Here is a 13,874-nt window from a genome sequence, read left to right as displayed (position 1 = left end):
AGGTACAAACAGGCACATATAATATAATATTATACCTACCTAAATCGTAATAGGTATGCGTATATGATTTTTTTTCCTCGTGGTTTTCGTCCGGACCCGTTGCCCGAACTCCCGTGGGCTGTGCCCATCTTAACCTGAATATTATTATATCTTAACCTGTTGAACAGCGGCGGCGATAGCGGCGGAGGTGGTGGAGGTGGCGACGGCGACGGTACACATGCCACACACCACATAACATAACGCGCTTGCCGCTTAGTCGGTGGCCGCATTCCGTACCGTGTAGTCGTCGTTTACGTTTCGATTGTGTCGTCGCGCGCGCGCGTTCTGTTCGTTAAGAGTTCGATTTCCGATTGTTTTTATCCACAACGTGACCGTTTTTTACTTACATAATACCTAGTTTACGTTTGTGCTTTTTTTTTTTTTTAATTTTCTTTTTGGATTATCTGAAACGGGAATTTTTCCATTTCGTGTTTGAATTCAAATGCTTAAAAGGTGATCGGTCGAAAGACCAGCGGGTTCGCTGCGTCCAGCACCGTATAACAAGTGAGTACGTACATCTAAAACACTTATTTACACGTTTTATTTTTATTTAAAGCTTATCAAGTGTATCATAGGTATTAGGTACTTGATCTAACCGCGAAAACCAATACCTTTGTCAATTACGTCTATGACCAGGGCTAGACCATTATTGTTACCTACTTTTGTGTGATTAGTACCTCTAACATGGTATCTATCTATATTAATGTCTTTTTTTCTTAATAGCTTATCTATATTGCGTATAACTAAAATAAGAAATAATATTGTCTAGCATGAATCAATATATACAAATCAACAATTTATATCGATATTGTGTTAAGCCATTATACAGTTTTTCCTTTTAAAAGAACCTACAATTGCACACAATCGTAATACATTTCGTCTACATTTAATGACTAAATATATTTTGCTGAACGTTTACACAAATATATTTTAATTAATTCACTATCCCCGTCAAGGAATAATATACAAATAATTACCCTTGAAATTGCCGCACAGGCATTGAATGTAATTCGATATGCTTACATTGAAGTTACATGAATGTTGACAGTCGAGTCGTTACACATTATACACTTTCAATAATTGTGTGTATATATACGTTCAAGTTTACCATTTAGTTATTGAACGCAAAAATAGTTATGATATTTATTACAAAGCGATTTTTTGCTATTTATAGTTTTGTTGATATATTTAATCAGCATTTTAATTGATTTAATACTTTTAATAAAAAAATATTGGTTCTTGGAAAAAAATTTAACATAACTAATTGTACACACATTATATCATTAATAAGAGGGATACTGGATAAGTTTACTTAAATATATTTGTATAAGTAGTGAGTACCTACTTTAAAAAGTAAATTCAAATCCAAAGCAATAATTTTTTGTGTCCCCATAAGGTTATAAATTATGTTTTTTCTGCCTTCCACTTATTATTATGACCACCTTTAGTCAAAAATGTTATCGTTATAGATATATGTTTAAGTAGTTTATAAAGGTTTTTTTTTAACACAACGTTTTGTTTATATAAAGCATATACATATATTAATAGGTATCTATATATATTAATCAGTTTGAGATTGAATGAAATGACATTTTTTTTAAAGTATTTAAGGAACTGTTAAATTTAAGGGTGATATATTTTTTATAAAAGGTCAAAGTGGGTGAAATAATAGATTTTTTGTATTAACGTGGTTTTTTTTTTTAAATTCGATTAATTTAGTACATATATTTTAATAAACATAAGTAGGTACCTAATATCTTTGTAAATGTAGACTGTAGATGTATATTTACATGTTAAGCGCCCACTGCATGTTATTTTTTTACTTGAATTTTTTGTATTATACAATATACTATATAATAGAGTAGGTTAACAACAGATGATTGTCTTGATTTAATATTTGAGACTTTTTTACACCTACTGAGTACGCGCATAGCGTGAAATTATATAAAATAACATTATTATCTGCAAAAGCATATATTTCACATTGGTAAGATAGGCACTTAATATTTGCCGCCCTATTAGAATTTAATTACACACAAATTTGGAGCTAAAACATGAGTTAATTATTATGAATAATTAATTTAAATGACAAATTTTATCGTAAAATTAACATTTATACATATAATATTATAATTTAATTAAATTTTGTTAAATGTGTTGATGTATCAAACTGTATACAGTTTTCATGATTTTTGATACGAATTTCTCGTAAATAATAATACGAAATCTAAAGATTTTAATGCTGTCGTAAATATTTGTTTGATTAAGTTGAATTAACTGATGATTTATCAATAGGTAGTATGTAGATGATGAGAGACTTAAACGTCTACATTCTGGTTCAGTCATCTGATTTTATTCAGTGAATACGATTCTTCTATTTTGTTGGTCTGAAGTGTAACCGGTGTTGTTATTATTTTTATAATCATTAGGTGGGTACTATAGTATGTGTGTATAATATATATATATATATTATATATGTTATGCATATAAGAGTGGAATTCACCTTGTAACATGTTGGCTGACCTTAAAGTTATATATATGCAAACCGCTAAAATCTCGACCCCTCCTTTACACTATATCTGACTATCGCTAGTAATTTCATTCTCTCTCTTTTTTTCTATTCGAGTATCTTATCTATTAAGTGAAGTGGTTACACGGAGGAATTCTATAGGTACTATTAATTAACTAGAACTAGTCAATGGAGTTAAGAGATGATGAGTTTGATCCGCAATGCATACATACATATTTCTTACACATTCATCTGGGTCAAGGATTTGTAAAATCATTAATGACCTGTTATTGTAGTACTTTTACCATAATTGTATTTATTATTATTAAAAAGTGCTATACATAAAAAAAGTACATTGAATTCGCATTATTCAATTAGGTTGGTGTATGAAATTATTATTTATTTTTCTGCGAAATATTTATCTTATTAAAGAAACCGGTCGGAAATAGAAATGATATTTTCCAATTCAATTTTCAACTACAATTTTCATGAATATTGACTTATAATTCTAAAATTTGACAATAACATAACCAATTAATGCATAAGTTGTTTAGAACAAATATGTTTGAATATTTAATTTAATTGTTACCTATTTTCTAAATTTCCTTTAGTTATATAAATATACACTTATGTCTTATATATTTAATTTAATTTGAAGTTGTATTATTATATATGGTATACAATACATATTTAGGTAATTCATTCTTGACAATCATTAATCACTTTCAAAATTTCTTTAAATGTAGAACTTCTGAGTGTGAATATTGTAACGACTTAAAATCAAAAATAATAATTCGACGATTTTAATTGCCTATATTGAATAAAAAATTTTAAATGTATTGTTCATAGTTAGTTCATAATTGAAGATTATAATATTATATGTTGTAATTTATTTTTCATAATTTATTATTTATATTAAATAATATATTGTATAAATATTTATTATCACTCAACTAAATTTTAAAATAAAGGTTTTCCAAGATTTAATTAACTAAAATCTAAATTATATTTAATGATATCAGTAAATATCAAGATTTAAAATATTTATTTTTTATTTACATTTCAATCAAAAATAATTGTTTAAGTATTTTGTTAGAATATTAATATAAATTATATAAATACCAACTTGGAAAATAAAATATAAATTAATTAAATATTATACACTAATAAATTTATAAAATATCAAGTTAAGTATATTACTAATATCCACCCCCGGAAAGACATAAAAATTATTCTATTGATTACTCACTGAGAGAGAGAATAAAACGGTATAGATTCTAGTTCAATTGCACGGAACGGTAATTAAATGGCGGATGTAGATAAAAAAAAGTTTCTTCAGTATTATAGATATTCTAATTTAGTTTTATTACTGAAATTTGTCACATGGAACTGATTTCACCTTTTCTCGTGGATTGAAAACAAATATTGTATAAGTACTTTTATTTTAATTACAGTATATAGGAATTAATGCAAAACATTTTAGTCTTTTCCAGGAAACGTTTTATTAGTGTTTATTTATTTTTTAAACAAGGAAATAAGTGATAACTAATAACAATTTTTAATTAATCAATACTTGTCTATTCATGCAATACGTAGGTACTCACTTTAAAATTAATTTGTATCAATACCGAACTATTCTGAAGGTTATTCTTTAGTTTAACAAAAATTCAATATAATTCGATATATCTTTTGATTTGTTAAATTGGTTATATCAAAGCGCTTATTTCGCTAATTGTGCGAAGGATCCTTCATTAGTTCATTATTTTATGTTCAATTGTTAAGTTTATGTTCAGTACTAGTATACAGTCCTTCAAGAAGTCGATACGGTTTTGTTGACAAATGTGTATCTAAATGTCTATGGTCAATACATTAATTTCAAGGATTTATCTAATTGTCTTTTAAAGTGAAACTATTTATATAAGAAATTTAAATACTTAAAGTGATAAAACGTTATTAAATTTATTATTTATATTTATTTAATAACATAATAATCTTTTAAAGTCGTAATGAACAAATAGTTTGATAATAATTAACTTGTTTTTTTTTTAAGCTTTTTTAAGTGATAAACATAATTTAGTGAAGATATATATATAATTATATTATAATATAGTTATATTTGAGTTTATTTTAAAAGATTGTACTTCGTATGAGATCGAAATAATTTAGTCGAAGAATTATCTAACAACAGTGAGTTGTGAGATACATACATAATAATATACAATATTGATACTTATAGGCATACGGTCTATAACTTACCTATGATAGCTAGTATGCAATCATTAGTGAGTCTATATGGTATTAATTTTTGAATATCTTACTAATATTTTATTAAAATTTCGATTTAAAAATGGATACGCAAATTATAATATTATTGTTATATTTTCTGATATGTTATTTTGGCGCAGTTTACATAAGCCCAATAGAATAACTAATAAGTGTTATTATATAGTAATAAAAATTTATCTATCTATTATTGAATTCACAATTTTATTAAAATATTCACAAATTACACAAAAATTTATCACATGTAAACTCCATTAAAATAACAAGTAAGAAAAAAGTTGATTACAATTATACTGTGCAGTAATGTACACCAGTAGATTCATAATCTTGAAAGAGGTCGAATTTCAACATCACCAATAATGATTATCTCAATCAATAGGTACTCAACAAATGTTAAAATGTTAACTGTATAGATATTATTTTAGTTTCACTTATATAAATTTGGATTAGAAAACTACTATACAATATCAGCTAGCGAAATTATTCTGAATATAGCACTGTCCGTAGTTAACATTTTTAGAAATATGTTTGTTATTATACTCGTAAATTTGTTCGTAATGTTCCTATAAAAGTTAATTTTTAATTTATAACGTATAATTTTTTGATGTCAAAAGTATATAATAATATTTTTAAACTGATTTATGAGGAAACGTATACAAATTCGTTTTATGAATTACAAATAATTATAATAATATAATAATTTGACAGTCTAAAAAAAAAAATTAAAATATTAAATATTATTATTATTTTTTGTGATATGATATCAATTAAAAAAAAACTTTTGAAAATGTGATTCGCTGTGTAGTAGGTATTGATGTATTCCATCATTATGATGTTTAGGTTAAATTTGAATTCAACGATAAATCAATGCATACGAAAAACGATTCTAAACAGAGTTAGTCTGCTTATATTTTGTATAGCTTTTATATTATAATATATTGTTATTAGTAATTACTAATTAGTATACTTCTATATTGAACTGATTTATTTCTACAGCAATTATTAACTTGAGTCAATATATTTTAAGATACTACTGATACCAGATAAAATGGTATAAATATTAAATAGTGATTATTTTTATTGAATAAATAGATTAAAACTAATCTAAATTTTTTTAAATAATAACATACATATTACTAAAACATATTTTTATTAAATTGTATAGAAATATATTGTTTTCTCGGCGCACTTTACCCTAACGAAAGATTGCTGTAGCGCAGTTTACAATCGCCAGTTATATGAGAAATGTATACATTACATACATTTGGCTACCTACTTATATGTATATAGTATATATTATCAATTATCATCAACTCTTGACTGGTATTATTCTATTACGCAATAATTGTAACATAATTAGACTAAAATGTATCAAAGGAATATCATTTTCATACCATAGTAGGTATTTGACATATAGTATGACAATAGTATTTGTTCATTCATAATTTTCAAATAAATTATTGAAAAAAATAATTATAAACGGTATTTAAGTAAAAAAATTTTTTTAATATATATAAAAAATAAAGCCTTAATTATTATAATTTAGATCGATAATTTGAACTAAAATAGCTATCATAATTTAATTTCTTTGCTAGGTTTTCATTAGTAGAAATAATTAAAAAAGTATTTATTTAATTCAATGGTTCTAAATAACGAACAGAAACCGATGACTATAATATTATAAAGTAAACAAACATGATGTGTCTTCGAATACTGTACACAAATAGGCATGAACTGTGGAGTGTGGACACGTTTCCTCATCGCAATAGATTTTATGAAATAAATCATAATTTCTTACCTACTCAATGTTTATGTCATTTTATTATGATATTATTTTAATTTAGACGAAAACCACTGAATTAAATTATACTCACTCAGTGTCAAATATTTTAATGTTTTCCTGATTCTCTGCTGTTGTTACCTAACGTTATTCGTGCACTGCTTAAATTTTCCATACACCATCTCTTCGTAAGCGAAAGTGTCTAACTATCTTAAAAAGCAGATTAATCTTCATCATTGTGGATCCTAATGATGATGTAATGACACTACTATCTACTAACTTATAGAGTATGGGTTATGCACTTATTCAGTGTGCACAACAAACTCTATTATTTTAATACGGATAAATATGTGTGTCTATACGAAAAATTGCAGATTTTATCATAACTCGATTTAAACGTAAATCATTTTTTGAGGTAGTAAAAAAAAGACCAAAAGTATTATTATAATGTAGCTCCAGAATAACCCCTATCTACGTCACAAATTGAATTTAGTTGTTCTACGTGGCAGTAAAAAGCAAATAATTCATTTTTTTTTTAGAAATGTTTAATAACTTTGCAAAAACCCAAAGAAAACATTCAAGATAATGAGATGTATAAACAATAATTCGTTTTTAATGAATATGTTTATTCAGCATTTTTTTTTTATCGAAATCGAACTCTGGTTAGGATTGCTTTTCTTTTAAATATTTTTTAGGTGTACCTACTGATTTATCATTAAGTACTTATAAATTAAAAAAAAAGTATCCTACTAATTCACATTTTCATTAATATATGAAAAAAATTAAAACTGCTTATGAAACTATAAGATTTAAATTAATTATTAGGTAATAACATTATGTTTTATCGATATTACATATAGATTTTACTGAATGTTTTACAAACACTGATAACCAACCTGTATTTGAAAAGATATTATACTTACTTTTTAAATTTTTTTTACCAAATAATAAAATATGGTCCCATATTATATTAATTTTCCCATACTTTCTCTATAGGCTCTTGTCAACCAAAATAGACTTATTCTCTTATTTTACTGTAGATAGTTACTATAATTTTAAAATAGACAGTCTTTCTTTTACCCGTATCTTTTATTATTTAATAAAAGAGACGTTTCATTCACTGCTTACCACTTGGCCCTGAGGTTTAATACAAATATGCCGAGGGCTTGATCTTGAAGTGATTATTATAGTTCATAAATTGAAGTAATAGATGATATCAAGGTCAAATAAATCATTACTTATAGAACAAAGGAAATTATGTTTTTCTAGTTGTTTTTTATTTCTGATATCGATATTTTTACTCATTCATTATTGTATGATTTACCACATTCTGATATAACTTTCTTTTTATTTCATCTCTGTCTCAATAAATAATTTTTGTTGTTTTATATGTACCTATTAACCCTTATCTGTAGTTTATTGTTTGATCTTTAAATGCAATTTTTATAATTTTAATTTATTGTAATAATTTTGTATACATTTTTATGCTAGAATTAAACAATTTGAATCAAACTACAAAAATTACTTTATAGCTCTTCAAAAATTTTCTTCTTCATTTTATGATACGCCATTTAAAAGTAGAAATTATAATTTAATTATAGTTTGTACTTGATATTATCAACTATATTGGAATTAGTATTTTCACTGTGTTTCAGCATAATGCTATGGGAGACCAAATGCATTTGCAATACAGGGCACGAACTTGCAAACAATACATACCGCGTTCTTAGCTTCTAATCAAAAAATTATGTCACACGCACATTTTTAGCTGGATGATCAATCTTTTATTTTTATAATAACTGGCGTGTAAGTGAACGGTACAGTTATTGTTCTTTGGGTATTCCCTTTAGACGTGATTATTATTTCGAATGATATAAGCCAAACTTAGATATGAATATGTATACTAAACATATTAAAAATATATATGATTAAGTATAAATTGATCATATTAATTGAAGTATATTATACCTATGCAATAGGGAAAATAAACTACATAAGTTAACAAATAATAACAAGACATTTGTAAATTTTTATTTGTAATTTATTTTTATTTTAATTTCCCTAAATAATAAATAAATATTTAAAATAATTCAATAAAGTTTAAAAACCATTTGAATATAAAATAACATTTTTATTTTTCACATTGAAATATTTTATTTCATCAATCGCTATCATAGTATATAGTCTACTTATAATAAAATTGTCGTTCAATCGTTGACAGATGATCAACAACATTTTTCTCATGTTTTTCACCAAATTACAAATTTCGCATAAGGGTACTTTGATAAACAAATAAAACGCCTGTTCAATTCAGTCACAATAGCTGCTAAAAAAACTAACCATAAGACTTTATTTAATCGCTAGCAAATATTTAAACTCCTATTAAATATAACGCATGATACTTGACGTGTTACGGTACATCGATTTAAGTAGGTACCACAAAACAAACGTATTTTTACTTAAACGTGATAATGCAATATATCAATATTCAAAAAAATGATCCATCATTTTGGTTTTTTAGAAAATGTATCTTAAGAAAAATACATTTTCTGCAGTAACGACATATTTTGGATTATTCTCTTGTAAAAATGATGAAAAGAAATTGGGTGATCCAGTGATCTAATTTCTTGAATTGTGATTGATGACACTATAACTAGTTAAATCCAACTCACAGCAGGATTGGGGAGCAGTATGAAAAATTATTGTGGTCGCAGAGGTAACAAACGATTTAACCGCAATTTATTTGATTGTCTTATTTATGTGTGAATTGGCAGGAGATATTTTATTTTCTAAATCTATTATTCACCATCAAGTTTCGTTTTACTCTGCAAATTGTAATGCGCATTATCTCGATTACTCAACGCATGTTCATTAAGTATTTAATTATTATTTTAATCACATAAGTAAAATGGAATTTATTTATAAATATTTACGTACAAAACCGTTTGAATTTAAAGTATACCATCACCTTACAAAAGAAGTAGGTATTAGGGAAACCGTAAACTAAGTGCGATGACAGGAACACAAAGACCATCAGATTGCACATATTACCAATATATTTAACAATTAAATCAAGAGTTCATGGTTGTCCATTTTCCATCATATTTTAACAACGTAAAAGTGAACTAATATATACAGTATAGGTTAAAAACTTAAGTTTCATTAAGTATAATTGTAATTGTATAAGATAGGTATCTTTATAAATTAATTAATCAGTTTAAATTTATAAATATTATTTTAATTTACAAACACAATTTATTATGCTATATAATGCTTTAGTATGGCACATAGCTTTAAAATAATTTTATTTTATATTTTATTTTAAATACTTATCATTGTGTTTGAATATTGATTTCTATTGAATACTTACATTATTTTTATTTTGGATTGTTCGTTTAATATATCATTTATTTTTTTATTAAATTCGTGAATCGTGATTTTAAATTGAAATTGAAAACACAATAATTGTGTTGATGTGTCATTTATAATATAAAAATGACAAAATATTTAATTTTTTTTAACTATTATTATTTGTCTATTGTAGGTAAATAATGGATACACATTTAATGCAAGTATTCTAAGTTTAAATAATTTAAGTTTAACATTGCGCCACTTCGAAGAAAAGTAAAAACATTATAACAATGATAAATATTTTTCTTTTGTCAAAACTCTAAGGGATTAGTCTATAAAATAAAATAAAATAAATAAATAATATTCGGCTGTAGTATATATTAATACATTAATACATATTTCTAGGGTGCCACCATTAGGTGATTTCCAAACTCACGTCTTCTGATTCCTTCCTTAAAATGTACTTATTGTATGTATTATATATTTTTTATTGATTATAAATGTTCGTATTTTAAACTAAAAAAAAAAAAAATTAATATATATTATACTACTTAATACCTATACATAAATACTTTAAATATTATTTTTTGTATCAACCTATTTTACCTATTTGAAAAAGTATTACTATAAACTAAATATATTATTATTTATAAATACAATATTAAAATATTTTTATACTACAGTGTTGCTTGTGATGTAGATATGGAAAAAGTAAATTATATTTTAGCTATTTAAATAATATTCACAACTTTTATGAACATGTATATAATAATATTATCTATTATTATTCGTTATAAATTTAATTATATGACCTATGTAATTATATTTTTCATGAGTTTATTGTCATAATATTACACACGAAAATATTGATTATATTATTATTACTTTCACATTAAAAAGTAGAGAATTATTCTTTACCCAAGTTACGTTTACATGAGCTATTCAAATGTTTTATTCAAAAATAAATCTGTTTAATTTCTTTAGTAACGCATTCGAAATTCCAGAGGTCGAACTATACTTCATCGGTCTATTTTACATATAAAAAAAAAACCATCGTTTTCATGAACATGTTTGACGACTGTTTGGATGTGGTCTTGACCCTAACCCGCTGGTATTTATTATTCTAAATATTGGTATGTTTCCAGAATTGTTAATGTTTGTAACATATTTACAATATCATTTTTTTTTAAATTTCAAGTGATAAAAAATATCAAATCCCATATACCTATTAATATCAACGTTTATACTTTACTTTAATCCGTTATATATATGATGATACATTTTTATTTTTTCCATTATCAGTTACCACATCAATTGCAAGTCATTTTGATATTATAAATGTACGGCGTACGCTTTATATTCTTGCGTTATCACATCTAGGTCTTGAGCAATTTTATACTTAAAAAATAACCATGCCTATAAATTATTATATACATTTTTAGTGCAACTAAATTACTTTTTGTGATAAACAAATTTAAGGATAAAACTAGTATTAATAGTATTATTATCGTGTCACGTACTTATAATATGTAACTTATGTGAAAAAATATGAAAAAATAATTTAAAAATTTTTCAATTTTTTTCACAGTTCTTAGTAAGTATTTGATTTTTATTTATAGTTAACAGAAATTCTAGTTGGCTTTTGTTTTCATGCACATTATAATGGTGTAATTTTCTTAAATTTTTCTTATCACGCATATAGTATAATAATTTGGCATAGGAAATAAATCAAAATGCATATCGTTATTGATTTACCATACTCCCTTTTGATTATGATAGTCACTCAACAGTCAACTTGTACATACAATTTTACCCATCATCCGGAAAATTACTTAACGCTTAGAAATAATAATCGTCTAGCTGTTGTCTGGGTCTATAGGACACTGCACTTCCCGCTTAAGGTTTTACTGAATCTATAGGAGTTCTTGGGGATGACGGGTTGGACAGCGTTGAACACTTTAGTACGTGACCGTATCCGATGAGAGTACCACGACGGCGGACAATGGTTTTGTTCGCCGCCGTGGCCGAATTTCGGTTGTCACACATCATATAACCTGAAGCAAGAACTCGATCAGTTATGTATGTACGTGTGATAATTAATTCAACATGAACCGCTATTCATCGTCATAACGCCTACAAAATTTAAGTAAATTTTTTTTTTACAAAACATCATAATACAATTTTTTTTTGTTTTTTTATTTGTAAGTATAAAAATCATTCAGATAAAAAAATACTTCTACATGATTATTGAGGTATATTATATATAATATATAACATTATAACAAAATAATATATTATATTTGTATAGATTTAAAGTGAGTGTACATTGTTAGGGTACCTAATAAAACATAATATATAGAAATAATGACCAGGCGAGATCAACGTACATATAGTCATATTGTTTATAGCGTAAACAAAAATCTAAAGTCATAAGATATTATATCGGCTTAATCTCAGTCTAAATGGCCATCATATGTATATTTTATGTAGGTTTAGGTATACTCGTTTTCGGTGTTATAACACACCAATGAGCATTGCTCATCGTCTAATTTTCCGAATAGGAATACAAGGAAAGGGGTTTTTTTTTAACAAGAATCAAACGTCTAGGCCGGTTTTTAACATTCCGACGACATTGTCGTAGTTGATGTTGTTTTTCTCATACGGTATATCATTACAAGTGTGTGATGACCCTCGTGAACACGAAAAACATTAGGGTGGAGTGGTCTTCATCCAATACATTTGTGACGAGTGATATTACTCATCAGTGGCTTGTGAGTAATAAGGTTTTATATATAAATTAAATAAAAAAAATACCTTGCGTGCACTTAGTATTTAATCGAAATAGATAACCAAATATTTTCCAGAATGATTACACAAAGAATTAATGTCATTTTTCATCATGCGTCAATTAAGTTAGGTCTATATAATATATTATACATCAAATATCATAATGATGGTATACCGTTCATATAATACGTATGTAAACGTAAATTATGCAGTGTACATATATAATACGCGCGTGTACGTGTGGTGCAGTCATGTTTTACACTATATTACACTATTCGTATATATTTTTCTTCAAAACGTTTAATGATTATTCTACCTGTATAGTTTATGACAAATTGCAGTTTATACAAATCAAATCTATGAAATATTAAAGTGCGTTACTTGTAGTTTGTACCATTTTATTGAAATTTTCAGCACAATACCTACAGTGATGTGATCATCACGAGATCGTGTGTAATGAGCATTTAGATGTAAACTAGGTTGTGTTTTATATCGACTATTAATGTTTTCAATTAATAATCAGAGTTATTGAGTCATGCTTGGGTCTAGGTAACATAGGTAGGTACTTCATAAAAGTATTTAGAATGAATGGCTGCATTATCATCTTCTCGAGAATCGTATGGTCGTACGATAGTATGGTCTCTAAAAATGGTTATATTTATATTGACTTATTTAAAATTATTGATACTCGTTTTATCATGAATGTTATTGGAACTTTACTTATCGTTACTTATCAATTACCTATATAATTACTGGTAAATCATACTCACGTCCAGTGAACTTTATATTATTTTTATTTTTATCTAATCGTTTTCTGACATCATCCATTTGTTGTAATTATTAGGTCCGTATTTTTTCTATATACAGGGTGTCCCGTGAGGATTTACCCATTGCGATATCTCCTGAAATAATGGACATATCATAATTCTGATTTTTTAATAAGACTCACAGGAATAAGAACTACAAATATTTTATGTTTTAATTTATTTTAATGTTTTGGTAAAAAAGTTAAAAAATATATTTTTTTATTTAATTATTTTCAAAAAAATCGAAGATAGCCATTTTGTAGAGTTAATTTTTCTGAAAATATTGACGTTTCAACATTTTGATTTCATTAATTTCCTG

The 13,874-nt window shown here is 25.7% G+C and overlaps 1 protein-coding gene across 3 annotated transcripts in view; it reads left to right on the top strand.

The window, feature by feature from the left end:
• The first annotated feature begins 244 nt into the window (after positions 1–244).
• LOC114120683 (rho GTPase-activating protein conundrum) overlaps positions 245–13,874 on the top strand; it is a 61,361-nt gene continuing 47,731 nt past the window's right edge. For all 3 annotated transcript variants that reach the window (XM_027982666.2, XM_027982667.2, XM_027982665.2), the window contains exon 1: positions 245–543. The gene's annotated coding sequence lies outside the window, so the exon portion shown is untranslated. The remainder of the gene's footprint in view (positions 544–13,874) is intronic.

This window comes from Aphis gossypii, chromosome 2 (assembly GCF_020184175.1).
Source record: "Aphis gossypii isolate Hap1 chromosome 2, ASM2018417v2, whole genome shotgun sequence".
Classification (NCBI taxonomy): domain Eukaryota; kingdom Metazoa; phylum Arthropoda; class Insecta; order Hemiptera; family Aphididae; genus Aphis; species Aphis gossypii.
Note: the sequence above shows the minus strand (reverse complement) of the source record. Positions and strands in the feature narration are given on the sequence as shown.